The sequence below is a fragment of the Halichoerus grypus genome, chromosome 3, assembly GCF_964656455.1.
Source record: "Halichoerus grypus chromosome 3, mHalGry1.hap1.1, whole genome shotgun sequence".
Lineage (NCBI taxonomy): Eukaryota > Metazoa > Chordata > Mammalia > Carnivora > Phocidae > Halichoerus > Halichoerus grypus.
This window is the reverse complement of record NC_135714.1, coordinates 182057595-182070165: the sequence shown is the minus strand read 5'-3', so window position 1 is coordinate 182070165 and position 12571 is coordinate 182057595. Positions and strand designations below refer to the sequence as shown.

Genomic DNA, 12571 nt, shown 5'->3' with positions numbered 1-12571 from the left:
CAAAATATGTTTATGTCTAAAACTTTGAAGGACTCTCTAGAGAGATAGAGTGAATAATGGTCACAGGGTGTGACCTTTATCAAGAATAAACTCCATTCTGGATGTGTCTGACCAAAGACTGACCATCATCACATGGGTAGTAAACAAGAGGACCTTCCAGGCCTCTCCCTACCTTGCAATTCTATTTGTGTCTGAACTCTGGCTGGTGACAACATTCAAAGCCCCAAAGATGGCAGAGTAAAGTGAGCCTGGGCCACAAATCCAAAGCCTTTACCTTTTCTAGCTCTGCACTGAAGTATTCAGTTCTGGAAGTGAAAGACAAAGCGGGGTGGGGAGTTGGCATTCAAAAAAAAGTATATTGCATATACTAAATGGGATGAACTGTTCATCACTTCCACAAGAAAAGTAGGATGGGCAACCCCAGAGACAAACTCTTAGGTCCATCTTCTGCAGGATGAAAGTTCAAGCATATTTCCAAAACATATTTAAGTAGTAGGAATCAGAGAAACTCCATTTGCTCCAGAATTAGATCGAGTATAAGCACCTGTATGGTTCCTACACTAAGAGGCACTGCTCCCAAGATAAGTCAACAGAAGGTCTCTTGTTCAGTGTGCCATTTGAAATCAAGAAGGAAGGTGGCAAGTGTTAATGATCTCCCTCCCAATGATTGGACTTGTCTATGGATAAGCCAACCCATTTCCAAAAAAAAAAAAAAAAAAGGTAAAATATATATTTATGAATGTGCATAACATAAAATTTACCCATAAAATTTTGACTGTTTTTAAGTGTACCATTTAGTGGCATTAAATACCTTCAACATTATTGTGCTCCCAAATCTGTTCATCATCCCAAACAGAAGCTCTCCACTTTCTCTTTCATCCAGAAGAAATACATGTGCAAAGTGTCTCACTCTCTCCTCTCGGACTCCAAGCACTGCTTCACTCCTGGGGTGTCCTCTCCCAAGAGACAATGTGCGGAGAATAGGTAACTACACAACTCTCCTAGGTCGGGTTCCACGACCTGCGTGGGGCCAGGGGCCAGGCTGTTCCACATTGACAGGGAGAACACACTCGGACCCGCCACCAGGACTTTTCCAGGAATACTGCCTCCTCCACATGACCTGCTCGTTATATGTTGAGATGAGCACTCGATCAATTTTAATGATGTCATAAACTAGATAATTGGAAAATGAAATGAACTGGTCTGCTTTCACTCGGAGGGGTTAATGACAATGGACACACGATAAACAAATTGTGTTAAGGCTGAACAATTACTCCTTCCTCTTGGTCATCTGTCTGGATTGAGCTTTTAGAACTCCAGGGGCCTTGTTTCTTTAGGAGGCAGCAGTAAACCTCTGAAATCAGAATACCTAGAGCCTCTGGCTTTTCTCTACACCTCCAGCTTTTCCATCCCCAAGCGGTGGGAGCAACCCACGCTGTGTCTGCCCCTGGGCTGGGGAAGGGGTTACGGACAGCACAGCTTCTTTGCAGTTCTCCTTCTAGAATTCACAAGCAGCTCTGACAAGATCCCAGTAGTCTCTGTATCACCGCCACCTGGGATCTGCTCACCTTCAGGTACTCAAGACCACCTGATATAATGCTTGCGTATTTTTTCTTTGGGGGCTCCTCTGCTGTGATGATATCTAGGTCCATTTCTTCCATCTCTGGAGGATAAACTGAGTTGCTGAGGCCTGTGAGTTATAGCCCTCGTTGCTGTTGGGGAAACTGAGTCTTGATGCATGAAGTGACTAACTCTAAAATAACCAGTTAGCTAAAACCCCAAATCTTACCCCTTGGCCAATCTAGAGGTGTTGTCTCTCCCATAGGGAGAGCACCAGAAGACCCAAGCTTGAGACTGACAATGGTGAGAAGAGTAGAGGCAGTAAGCAGGGAGCTTGAGACCATGGAACCAGAAACGGGATACTCTGAATAATAGAATTTCAGAATTAAAAACAAACTTAAGGATTTTGGGGGGGACTAGTGAGCCTCAAACAATTTGTGCTCGTTAAAATGTAGATTCCTCAGCTCTTCCCTAATCTGTTCATTCAGAATTTCTTGAAGGTAGAATCCAGAAATCTATTTTTTTTTTAACAGCTGAGCAGGTTATTCTGGTGCTGAACCAGGTCTGGGAAACAGTGACCACATTGATCAAACCTCCGGCAGAAGACGTGTCTGAGAGTCCTATGGGACAATCCCCTCTTTGTTCTGAGCTTGCACTCCTGTAAGTGCAGCCGGAGATGGCATTAGCATTTCTCATGACAAATTGTAGTAGGGAATCATCATTGAGTTTGGAGTCAGCAAATATTCTCAAATCCTTTACTCACGAACCACTATCATATTTATTCTAGAATCTCTAAAGGCACCACACAGGGATGAGACTTAAAAACCTGGAAGGATAATGTGAGCCTAGTTAGTTTTTTCTGCCCCCTTTTCTCATGTCTGTCTTTCATTGGGAAAGCCAGTGATGTTTCCATCTATCATGGGTATCCAATTGTAACGTAAACAGAAAGTAAGCCTGGTTCTGTAGCATGGTTTATGTATCAATTCAATTCAACAGATATTTAATGAGCAAATAATTCAGCAAATTATTTAAATGCTAGGTACTTAGTGTATAAATATGCAACTCAAACACAAGATAGAATTGATATTCACCACAAGAGAGACACAAAGTGTTATGAATGCTCAAAGAAGGCAAAGATCCCATGTTTGTGAGAATGGGCTGAGGATAGAGAAGGGCCTTTTTAGGAGAGATTCCATTTGAGCTGGAGTCTAAAATACCATCAGCATAGAGGGGCTAAAGAAGGCATTTCATGTATAGAAAAACTTGTAAACCAAGTAATGAATGTAAGAAGTTTGTGTGCTGAGAGTGGGGGTGGTCATAACATAATGAATTGTAAGGTAAAAAAAATGGGTTGAGGCTAGTGCATGGAGGGCCTTCTAGCTAAAGAATTTAGATTTCATTTTTCAGAACCGGGGAGTCCTTAAAGTTCCTGGAACAGAGGAGTGGCCATGTGCGACAGGCTGAAGCTAGGGGAGATTGGAATCAGGTGTTCCTGTTGAGAGGCAAGAAGTAATAAAATATTTACAAAAAATCCAAACAGCTGGAAACAACCTGTATTAGTTTTCTATGGCTGCTTAACAAATTACCACAAATTTCATGGCTTAAAAGCACAGCATTTACACTCTTGCAGTTCTGGAGGTCAGAAGTCAAAAAATCTGGGGCACCTGGATGGCTCAGTTGGTTGAGCATCTGACTCTTGATGTCAGCTCAGGTCATGATCTCAAGGTCATGGGATCGAGCCCCACATCAGGCTCCACACTCAGTGCAGAGTCTGCTTGGAATAATCTCTCTCCCTCTGCCTCTCCGCCTCCTCCTACTCCTCCTTCTTCCTCTTCTTCTCTCTCTCTGAAATAAATAAGTAAATAAAACCTTAAAAAAAAAATAAGTCCAAAATCTGTTTCACTGGACCAAAATCAAGGTGGTTCTAGGGGACAATTAGTTTCCTTGTCTTTTCTGGCTTCTAGAGCTGCATTCCTTGGCTCCTGGCCCTGTCTGAAACAAGCTTATGTTACTTTCATAATTAAAATAAAGAGGAGAGAAGCCAAGAGGGCTAGAAGTAGGGCAGTGAAGATGAAAGGGAGGGACTGCTGTGAGCTGAATTGCAGGGGTCAAATCTCTAAGATGTGCCAACTAGTTAGATATCAGGAGTGATGGTGAATGAAAAAGCACTCCCAGGTGATAGAGAATGACCAGGTTGCCAACAGACATCTGAGCAGGAGGAGCTAGTTTGGGGAAGGTGAGATTACTTTCAGATATATATGTCCTTCTAGGCAAGCCCCTAGTACTTAGCTTTTATGCTGTGTGACATGAAACTTCCAGAATTTCCATCTAATCAGTCACTAGGCAGAAATTTTCTTTTAAAGAACCAAGACCCTTTAGCGGTTCTGAATTTCCACTTCAAAGGCTCCTCTGTTTCAGCATTCACAGAGCCCTAACTTTGGAGCCTGGCTCTAATGAGATATGGCAGTGCCTTTGCTCTGACTACTCATCAGCCTTGGCAGCACTGAGATAGATTGCCTGGAAAGTTCTGTTGGAGTTCTACTCAGAGGTGAAGGGATGAAGGAATGGTTGGCAGTGGTCTACCGGGACTAGACCCAAGATTTTTCTTACTGCCAGATGAACAGCTTCACTCTGTCCCTCTCTAGTCCCAGGCCAGGCTGCAACCTCCTGCTTCACCTCCTATGGTTTCTCCTGCAGCAACAGTAGTTGAGGAAGCAAGTGATCGGTAGGGTTCAGAATATGTCCCCCTAAAATGTGCCACTTCGGCAAGTGGACTATTCTGAGCTGAAGGCAAATCAAGATCCAACAGATTCAAGAAAAACTTGTGCCTCTCCTTTAACGCCCTAAACGAATTTAAATAGAGTCCCAGTCCAGGAAGAGAACTGTCACCAGAGATAATTATAAGGAATATGGGCTAGGTGTGGTAAGCCTGGGGGAAGCTTCGCAGGGTCTGGAGGTCAAATTCCTCTCTGTGTCTCATTGTCTCTGGGTGGCATGGCATATATTTATTTCCCAAACATGTGCTCTTCCCATCTTCCTGTGAATTGTCTTCCTCTTCTTTGAAGTCCTAGACCCCTACCCACTTCTCCTTAGCTCAGAACAGCATGTAAGCATCAATTGCCTGACTGCCTGTGGATGTCATTTTCTTAGGGGACCCCTATACATATGTAATTAAATTTGTTTTTCTCCTGTTAATCTGTCCTATGTAAATTTGATTATCAGGCCAGCCAAAGAACCAAGCAGAGTAGAGGAGAATTTTTTCCTCCCCTATAGAGTCAAAACAGGCTTTTGGAGAGAAGCCCAGGAGGGAAGTGAGAGCAGAGGATAGGGGGCCTGTATGTGCAGAGTGCCCATTTCTGAACTCAGTGGAAAATATTTTTGCAAAAAAAAGTCTTAGACTGAAAAGCAAGAGACCAGATCCTTCCATAGTTATTAGCTCTGCACAAGTAACCTGTGAAAGGCCTTTCCTTCTCTGGACCTCCATTGGACTGGATCCTCCACACTCCCTCTAAGTCCAGTATTCTGGCTGATGAGCAGAGTTCCTCTGGAGATTAAAAGATAAACATTTATGGTCTCTTCTCAAAGTGTACTTTGGTTTGCAGATATATAGTAGACTAAAGAATGGCCTCTAACTATCCCTGGAACCTATAGAAAAAGGCTCTTTGCACATGTAATTAAGGATCTTGAGATGAGGTGGTGAGGGAGATTACCATGGATTAGCAGTGGATCCTAAATGCTGTCCTAAATGTGTCTTTCTTTACAGGAGAGGAACAGAGAGAAATTCCATGCACACATGCACACACACACACACACACACACATGGGATTCACACATGTTGGCCCTGAGATTGGAGTGATGTGGCCATAAGCCAAGGAATGCTACTAGAAGCTGGAAGAGACAAAGAACAGTGATTTTTGTTTTTTCAGCCAGTGATACTGATTTTCGACTTCTGACCTCCAGAACCGTGAAAGGACAGATGTCTGGTGTTTTAAACCTCCACTTTTTGTGGTGATTTGTTACAGAGGCCACAGGAAACCAATCTAAGGTCAAGGCCACCTTGGGCCTGTGCATTCTAGAGAAGCACTCACTATGACCTTGGTAGGTCCTCTTGACTCACCCTGCACGTTGCCAGGCTAGCCGTGGGTGGGACTCTTCTAATGAAAGATTTCTCCTCCTGCCCACCGTCATAGAAAAAGCAATGAGAAAAGAGTCAAAAGACCAGCATGGTTTCACGCAAGTCACTCCATTTATCTGAACAATGGTTTCCCCAATCAGATGAGAGAAGGAAGCAAATTTCATTTCTCTTTGTCCCTAGGTGGCTAGAATAGTGCTAGGCACATCCAGGGCACACACTCAGTGTTTGTTGAATGAATAACATGGTAATAATTTTTTTCTTCCCTGCTCACTTCACAGGGTTTTTATTGAGGGGCCTATGGTAGAAATGTAAAAGTATTTTGAAAGTTGCAATGCGGTAAACAAAAGTTAGGTATTACTAACTGAGAGATGGATGTCTCTCTGAACAACATTACTTGGAATGACCAAGTTACAGTCAGGACCAGGCTGGCCAGAAGCCACATTTCCTACACATGTCCAGAGAGGGAAAAAAGTTGCTTGGGGGGTGGGGGGCACTAGGTAGAATTGGAACCTGGAGGCTGTTTATGTGAAAGCAAGGAGAACATCTTTTTAATGAGCTAAACAGTAGTGCAGTCTGCATTTGAATCTGCCAAATTGCTCTAATCCCTGTAGATGCTGAGGATGGGAAGATGAAAATCTAAGGAACTGTGTTTACAGGGCAGGCCAAGTTTGGGAGGATGTGGGTACATGCGCTACAGTAAAAAATAGACCTGGTCCCTGTCCCAGGTTCCTAGCACAGAGCTTTAAAAATTTTTGGAATTTTTTGAGTGATAGGAGTGCATTGTGTTACTCGTAATGAGCTCCTTTTGCACATACCTGAGTTTATGCTAATGGAGTTACGGGGTGGGGGTGGGAGCTTAAATAGTTGCAAGAAGGGGCTGACCATACCAGAAAGACCAAGCGTGTAATTAGAAGGTTGGAACATTCAGCCCTACCCCCAATCACCAGGGAGGGGAGAGGGACTGGAGATTGAGTTTAATCACATGGTCAATGATTTCATCAATCGTGCCTGTGTCATGAAACCCCAGTAAAAACTGCACACCAAAGCTAATCTAAGTCTGCCTGCTTAGTGAACATATTGCTGTTCTGGGAGGAGGTGCACCCTGACTCCACAGTACCAGAAGCTCCTGCTCTGGGGGCGCTTTCAGACCTCACCCTGTGTATCTCTTCCATGGGCCATTTATTTGTATTCTTTATGAGGAAACAGTGATTGGAAGTATAGCACTTTCCTGGGTTCTGTGAGTTGTTCTAGTGAATTAACAATCCAGAAAGCATTATGGGAAGCTCCATATTTGTAGCCCAGCCAGACAGAAGTGTGGGTAGCTTGAGGACCCCACCTGTGACTGGCATCTGAAGTAAGGGTAGCTTGCTGGAGACCTTTCCGTGTGTGTGTGTGTGTGTGTGTGTGTGTGAATTTATTTTTATTTTTATTCCATATAGTTAACATAGTGTTATATTAGTTTCAGGTGTACAATATAGTGATTCAACAATGCTATACATTACTCAGTGCTCATCATGATAAGTGTGCTCTGAATCCCCTTCACCTATTTCACCCAACCCCCACCCACCTCCCCTCTGGTAACCACCAGTTTGTTCTCTATATTTAAAAGTCTGTTTCTTGGTTTGTCTCTCTCTCTCTTTCTTTTTTTTTTTTCTTTGCTCATTTGTTTTGTTTCTTAAATCCTACATATGAGTGAAATCATATTTATCTTTCTCTGACTGACCTATTTCACCTAGCATTATACTCTCTAGATCCATCCATGTTGTAAATGACAAGATTTCATTCATTTTTATGGCTGAGTAATACTCCACTGTGTATGTACACCATATCTTCTCTATCCATTCATCTGTCAATGGACACTTGGGTTGCTTCCATAATTTGGCTATTGTAAATAATGTTGCAATAAACATAGGGGTGCATATATCTTTTTGGGTTTATTTTCTCATATTCTTTTGGTAAATACCCATTAGTGGAATTACTGGATCATATGGTAGTTCTATTTTTAATTTTTTGAAGAACTTCCATACTGGTTCCCATAGTGGTTTGCCAGTTTGCATTCCCACTGCATTCCCAATGTTAAGGAGTGTTCCTTTGTTCCACATCCTTGCCAACACTTGTTGTTTCTTGTGTTGTTGATTCTAGCCATCCTGACAGGTGTAAAGTGTTAGCTTATTATGGCTTTGATTTGCATTTCCCTAATGATGAGTGATATTGAGTGTCTTTTCATGTGTCTGTTGGCCATTTTTATGTATTCTTTAGAGAAATGTCTATTCATGTCTTCTGCTCATTTTGATTAGACTATTTAATTTTTTTGGTGTTGAGTGGTACAAGTTCTTATATATATTTTGGATACTAACCCTTTATTGGATATGTCATTTGCAAATATCTTCTCCCATCAGTAGGTTGCCTTTTAGTTTTATTGATGGTTTCCTTTGCTGGGCAGAAGCTTTTTATTTTGAGATAGTCCCAATAATTCATATTTGCTTTTGTTTCCCTTGCCTTGGAAGACCTATCTAGAAAAATGTTGCTACAGCCAATGTCAGAGAAATTGCTGCCTATCCTCTCTTCTAGGATTTTTATGGTTTCGGGTCTCACATGTAGGCCCTTAATCCATTTTGAGTTTATTTTTGCGTATGGTGTAAGAAAGTGGTTCTGTTTCATTCTTCTGCATGTAACTGTCCAGTTTTCCCAACACCATTTGTTGAAGAGACTCTTTTTCCCATCACATATTCTTGCCTCCTTTGTCAAAGATTAATTGACCATATAATCATAGGTTTATTTCTGGGCTCTCTGTTGTATTCCATTGATGTATGCATCTGTCTTTATGACAGTACCACACTGTTTTGATTACTACAGCTTTGTAGTATACCTTGAAATCTCGGATTGTGATAATACCAGCTTTGTTCTTTTTCAAGATTTCTTTGGTTATTTGGATTTTTTGTGGTTTCCTACAAATTTCTGGATTGTTTGTTGTAGCTCTGTGAAAACTGCTGGTGGTATTTTGATAAGAATTGCATTAAATGTGCAGATTGCTTTGGTTAGTATAGGCATTTTAACAATATTTGTTCTTCTAATTCATGAGCATGGAATATCTTTCCATTTGTGTCCTATTCAATTTCTTTCATTAGTATTTTATACAGTTTTCAGAGTACAGGTCTTTCACCTCTTTGGTTAAGTTTAAATTCCAGGGTGTTTTATTATTTTTGGTGTGATTGTAAATGGGATTTTTTTTCTTAATTTCTCCTGCTTTTTCATTGTTAGTGGATAGAAAGACAATGGATGCGTATATTGATTTTATATCCTGTGACCTTACTGTATTCATTTATCAGTTCTAGTAGTTTTTTGATGGAGTCTTTAGGGTTTTATAAATATAGTATCATGTCATCTGCAAATAGTGAGAGTTTGACTTCTTCCTTACCAATTTGGATGCCTTTCATTTCTTTTGTTGTCTAATTGCTGTGGCTAGGACTTCCAGTATTATGTACGATAAAAGTGGTGAGAGTGGACATCCTTGTCCTGTTCCTGATCTCTCAGGGAAAGGCTCTCAGTTTTCCACTGTTGAATATGATGTTACTGTGGATTTTTCATAAATGGCCTTTATTATGTTGACGTATGTTCCCTCTAAACTTTTTTGTTGAGGGTTTTTATAATGAATGGATATTGTATTTTGTCAAATGCTTTTTCTGCATCTATTAAAATGAACATATGGATTTTATCCTTTCTCTTGTTGATGTGATTTATCAAATCACATTGATTTATGAATATTGAACCACCTTTTCAACCTGGGAAGAAATCCCACTTGATCGTGGTGAATGATTTTTTTTAAAGTGTTGGATTCAGTTTACTAATATTTTGTTGAGGATTCTTGCTTCTATGTTCATCAGAGATATTGGCCTGTAGTTCTCTCTTTTTTTTGTAGTGTCTTTATCTGGTTTTGGTGTGAGGGTGATACTGGCCTCATAGAATGAATTGGAAGTTTCCCTCCTTCAGTTTTTTGGAATAGTTTGTGAAGAATAGATATTAACTCTTCTTTAAATGTTTGGGAGAATTCACCTGTGAAGACATCTAGTCCTGGACTTTGGTTTGTTGGAATTTTTTGATTACTTATTCAATCAGTCTGTTCAAATTTTCTATTTCTTCCTGATTCAGTTGTGGGAGGTTATATGTTTCTAGGAATTTATCCATTTTCTCTAGGTTGTCCAGTTTGTTGCATATAATTTTTCATAATATTCTCTTACAATCCTTTGTATTTCTGTGATGTCAGTTGTTATTTCTCTTTCATTTCTGTTTTTATTTGAGTCTTCTCTCTCTTCCTCTCTCTGTCTCTTTTTAAAAGATTTATTTATTTATTTATTTAAGAGAGAGAATGCATGAGCAAAGGGAGGAGCAGAGAGAGGGGGACAAGCACACTCCCTGCTGAGTGTGGAGCCCAATGTGGGTCTCCATCCCACAACCTTGAGATCATGACCTGAGCCTAAACCAAGAGTCGGTCACTCAACTGACTGAGCCACCCAGACAACCTCCCCTCTTTTGATGAGTCTAGTTAAAGGTTTATAAATTTTGTTGATCTTTTTAAAGAACTGGGGACCTTGTCTTTTAACTGGTGAGACCTGATGCTGGTTCCAGGTAGTTGGTATCAGAATTAAATTGGGTGGGGGGACACACAGTTGGTGTCAGAGAATCAATGTCAGAACTTAGTTCAGTAGCCACTTCCTTGGGCTACTCTGTGTGAATGTCAGTGGCCGAAGAAATAGCCATTGCTTCTGTCTGGCCAGGAAGAAAGAAATATGGCAGTGCAGCCACGCACGGGGACTTCAGCCCTGCAGGATCGACTACCGCTTCTGCCACTCACCTAGAGCAACACCTCAACCTCCCTGGGACCCTCACCTACAACCTGAGACGACTTGGCTACACTTCAGAATCACCTGAGAAGATTTAAAAATGCAGTCTCCCAGCCCTACTCTTCAGAATCAGAATCTGACGAGTGGGAGTAGAGGATCAGTGTTTGTTAAAAGCTCCCCCAAGTGATCCTGTTGCAATGAGGGAGGAAGGAAGGAAGGAAGGAAGGAAGGAAGGAAGGAAGGAAGGAAGGAAGGAAGGAAAGAAGGAAGGAGGGAGGGAGAATGGAGGGAAGGAAGGAAGGACAAATGGCCTGGACCTCATAGCAAATCTACTGAAGTAGACTTTTCAGTAGAGGGATCTGGGAATTAGTATTTTTAACATGTGCTCCATGTGATTCTTAGCATCACAGGAGGTTTGGGTGTAAGACCTAGGCTAGGGGTCCTGAGAGTGTGATCCCAGGATCAGATGACCTGCATCATTCCTGACTTTGGCATACTCTGTTTGAAAACCTTTGACCTAGAGTGTCTCTAAGGTCCAGCCAACACTAACAATTTCAGTCTAAATTTTGCATGGGCAATTGTATTCCAGATTTCCTATGGACTCAATAAAAAATAAGACCTTAAGGTCAATCCTGAGAACTTATTCTCATGGAGACTGACTGGGCACGCTGTCCCCAAGCCAAAGGTCAGGATGGGGTCCCTTTCCACTACTAATTGCAAAAGAAGCAGTTTTCCAGAGTCCACTCTCTTCTTGGGCAGATGATGCTTGGGCACTGTTTTCTCCTCTAGACAGGTAAGAATATTTGCAGGCTTATCTGATTTGAGTCTTGAAGGCTCTTTAAAGCCAATAGACTCATGTTGTTGAATGGAATAGAGCATCAAATCTAATCCCATCTTAAAAATCAAGAAATGCTGGGATCCGGAGCTAGTCAGTAACCTTTCCTGTAACCGTTTGTGAAAAAGCTGGACTCAGACCTTCAGACTCATTTCACTGCCCCACACTGCTTCAGCTTGCAAGTAACAGGTGTCTGGACTTCTAAACCCCAAGACTGCAACCTCAGTACAGCTTCCAAGGCCATTCACACACATTCAGGGAATGCAGGGTCTCCAGGAACAGGGTGGATTTGGGCTCCTATTGGCACAGTGGAAGTAAACAAGGGGAACAAGGAGAAAACTTTTTTTCAGGCAGAGTTTCATGCTACATTAAAGATGGCTCCTGCTACAGAGGCCCCCCGTATATACTGGGTGTTTCTTTTCCTCAAAAACAACTCTGTAAAATGGGCACCGTTATCCCAATTTTACCAGTGAAGATAATGATGCACAAAGACGCCAAGTACATAATCAAGTCCAAATGGTGGACAGAGTAGAGGGAGGATTAAAATCCTCAACTCTGAATCCTGTGCTCTTTCCATGAAGCCATGCTGTTTGCTGGGGAGGTGCTTGTGGACGGGTCTGAATTGGTGAATCCTAACTTTGACTGCTGTAAAGCATGCTAATAGCTCCTACCCTCCTTCCCACTCCCAGGAAGTCAGAACCTCTGGGGGTGGAGCCAGGATGCCAGGAATTTTTTCAAGCGGGTAATGCTAATGTGCAGACAGGGATGAAAACCGCTTTTCTAAATGTTTCATTTGTTTCAAAATAATTTTGCTAACGAAGAATAGATACTGTTCTTTTGGCAAGCGGTAGTATTCCATTAATTAAATTACTAAAACCCATGATTGGACATATGTAGAAGTGAGAGAAAGAGAAGAAAGGACAGAAAAGAGGAGAGTGCAGTTTTTGTTTAGTGGTTTCTTTGTGGACATGCCCGCAAGACAACATGTTGCTGGGGACAGACTTAGCTCATCTTGGGGAAACACCCCCCCAAGATGCCCTGAAGCACAGTGGGTTATTGGGGTGTTTGAAAATATATATATGTTTAAAAGTAATTAAAGCAAATTAAAAGTTAATTATTCTGAACATTATTTTACCAAGAGAAAGTTCTCTTTAAATTTAACAAGCATTTTGTATTATGTTCCCAGGTCAAATGTAGAAA

The 12571-nt window shown here is 41.5% G+C and overlaps 1 long non-coding RNA gene across 9 annotated transcripts in view; it reads left to right on the top strand.

Moving 5' to 3' along the window:
• LOC118533146 (uncharacterized) overlaps nt 1–12571 on the top strand; it is an 80742-nt gene that overhangs the window by 35717 nt on the left and 32454 nt on the right. The gene's annotated exons all lie outside the window — the stretch shown is intronic.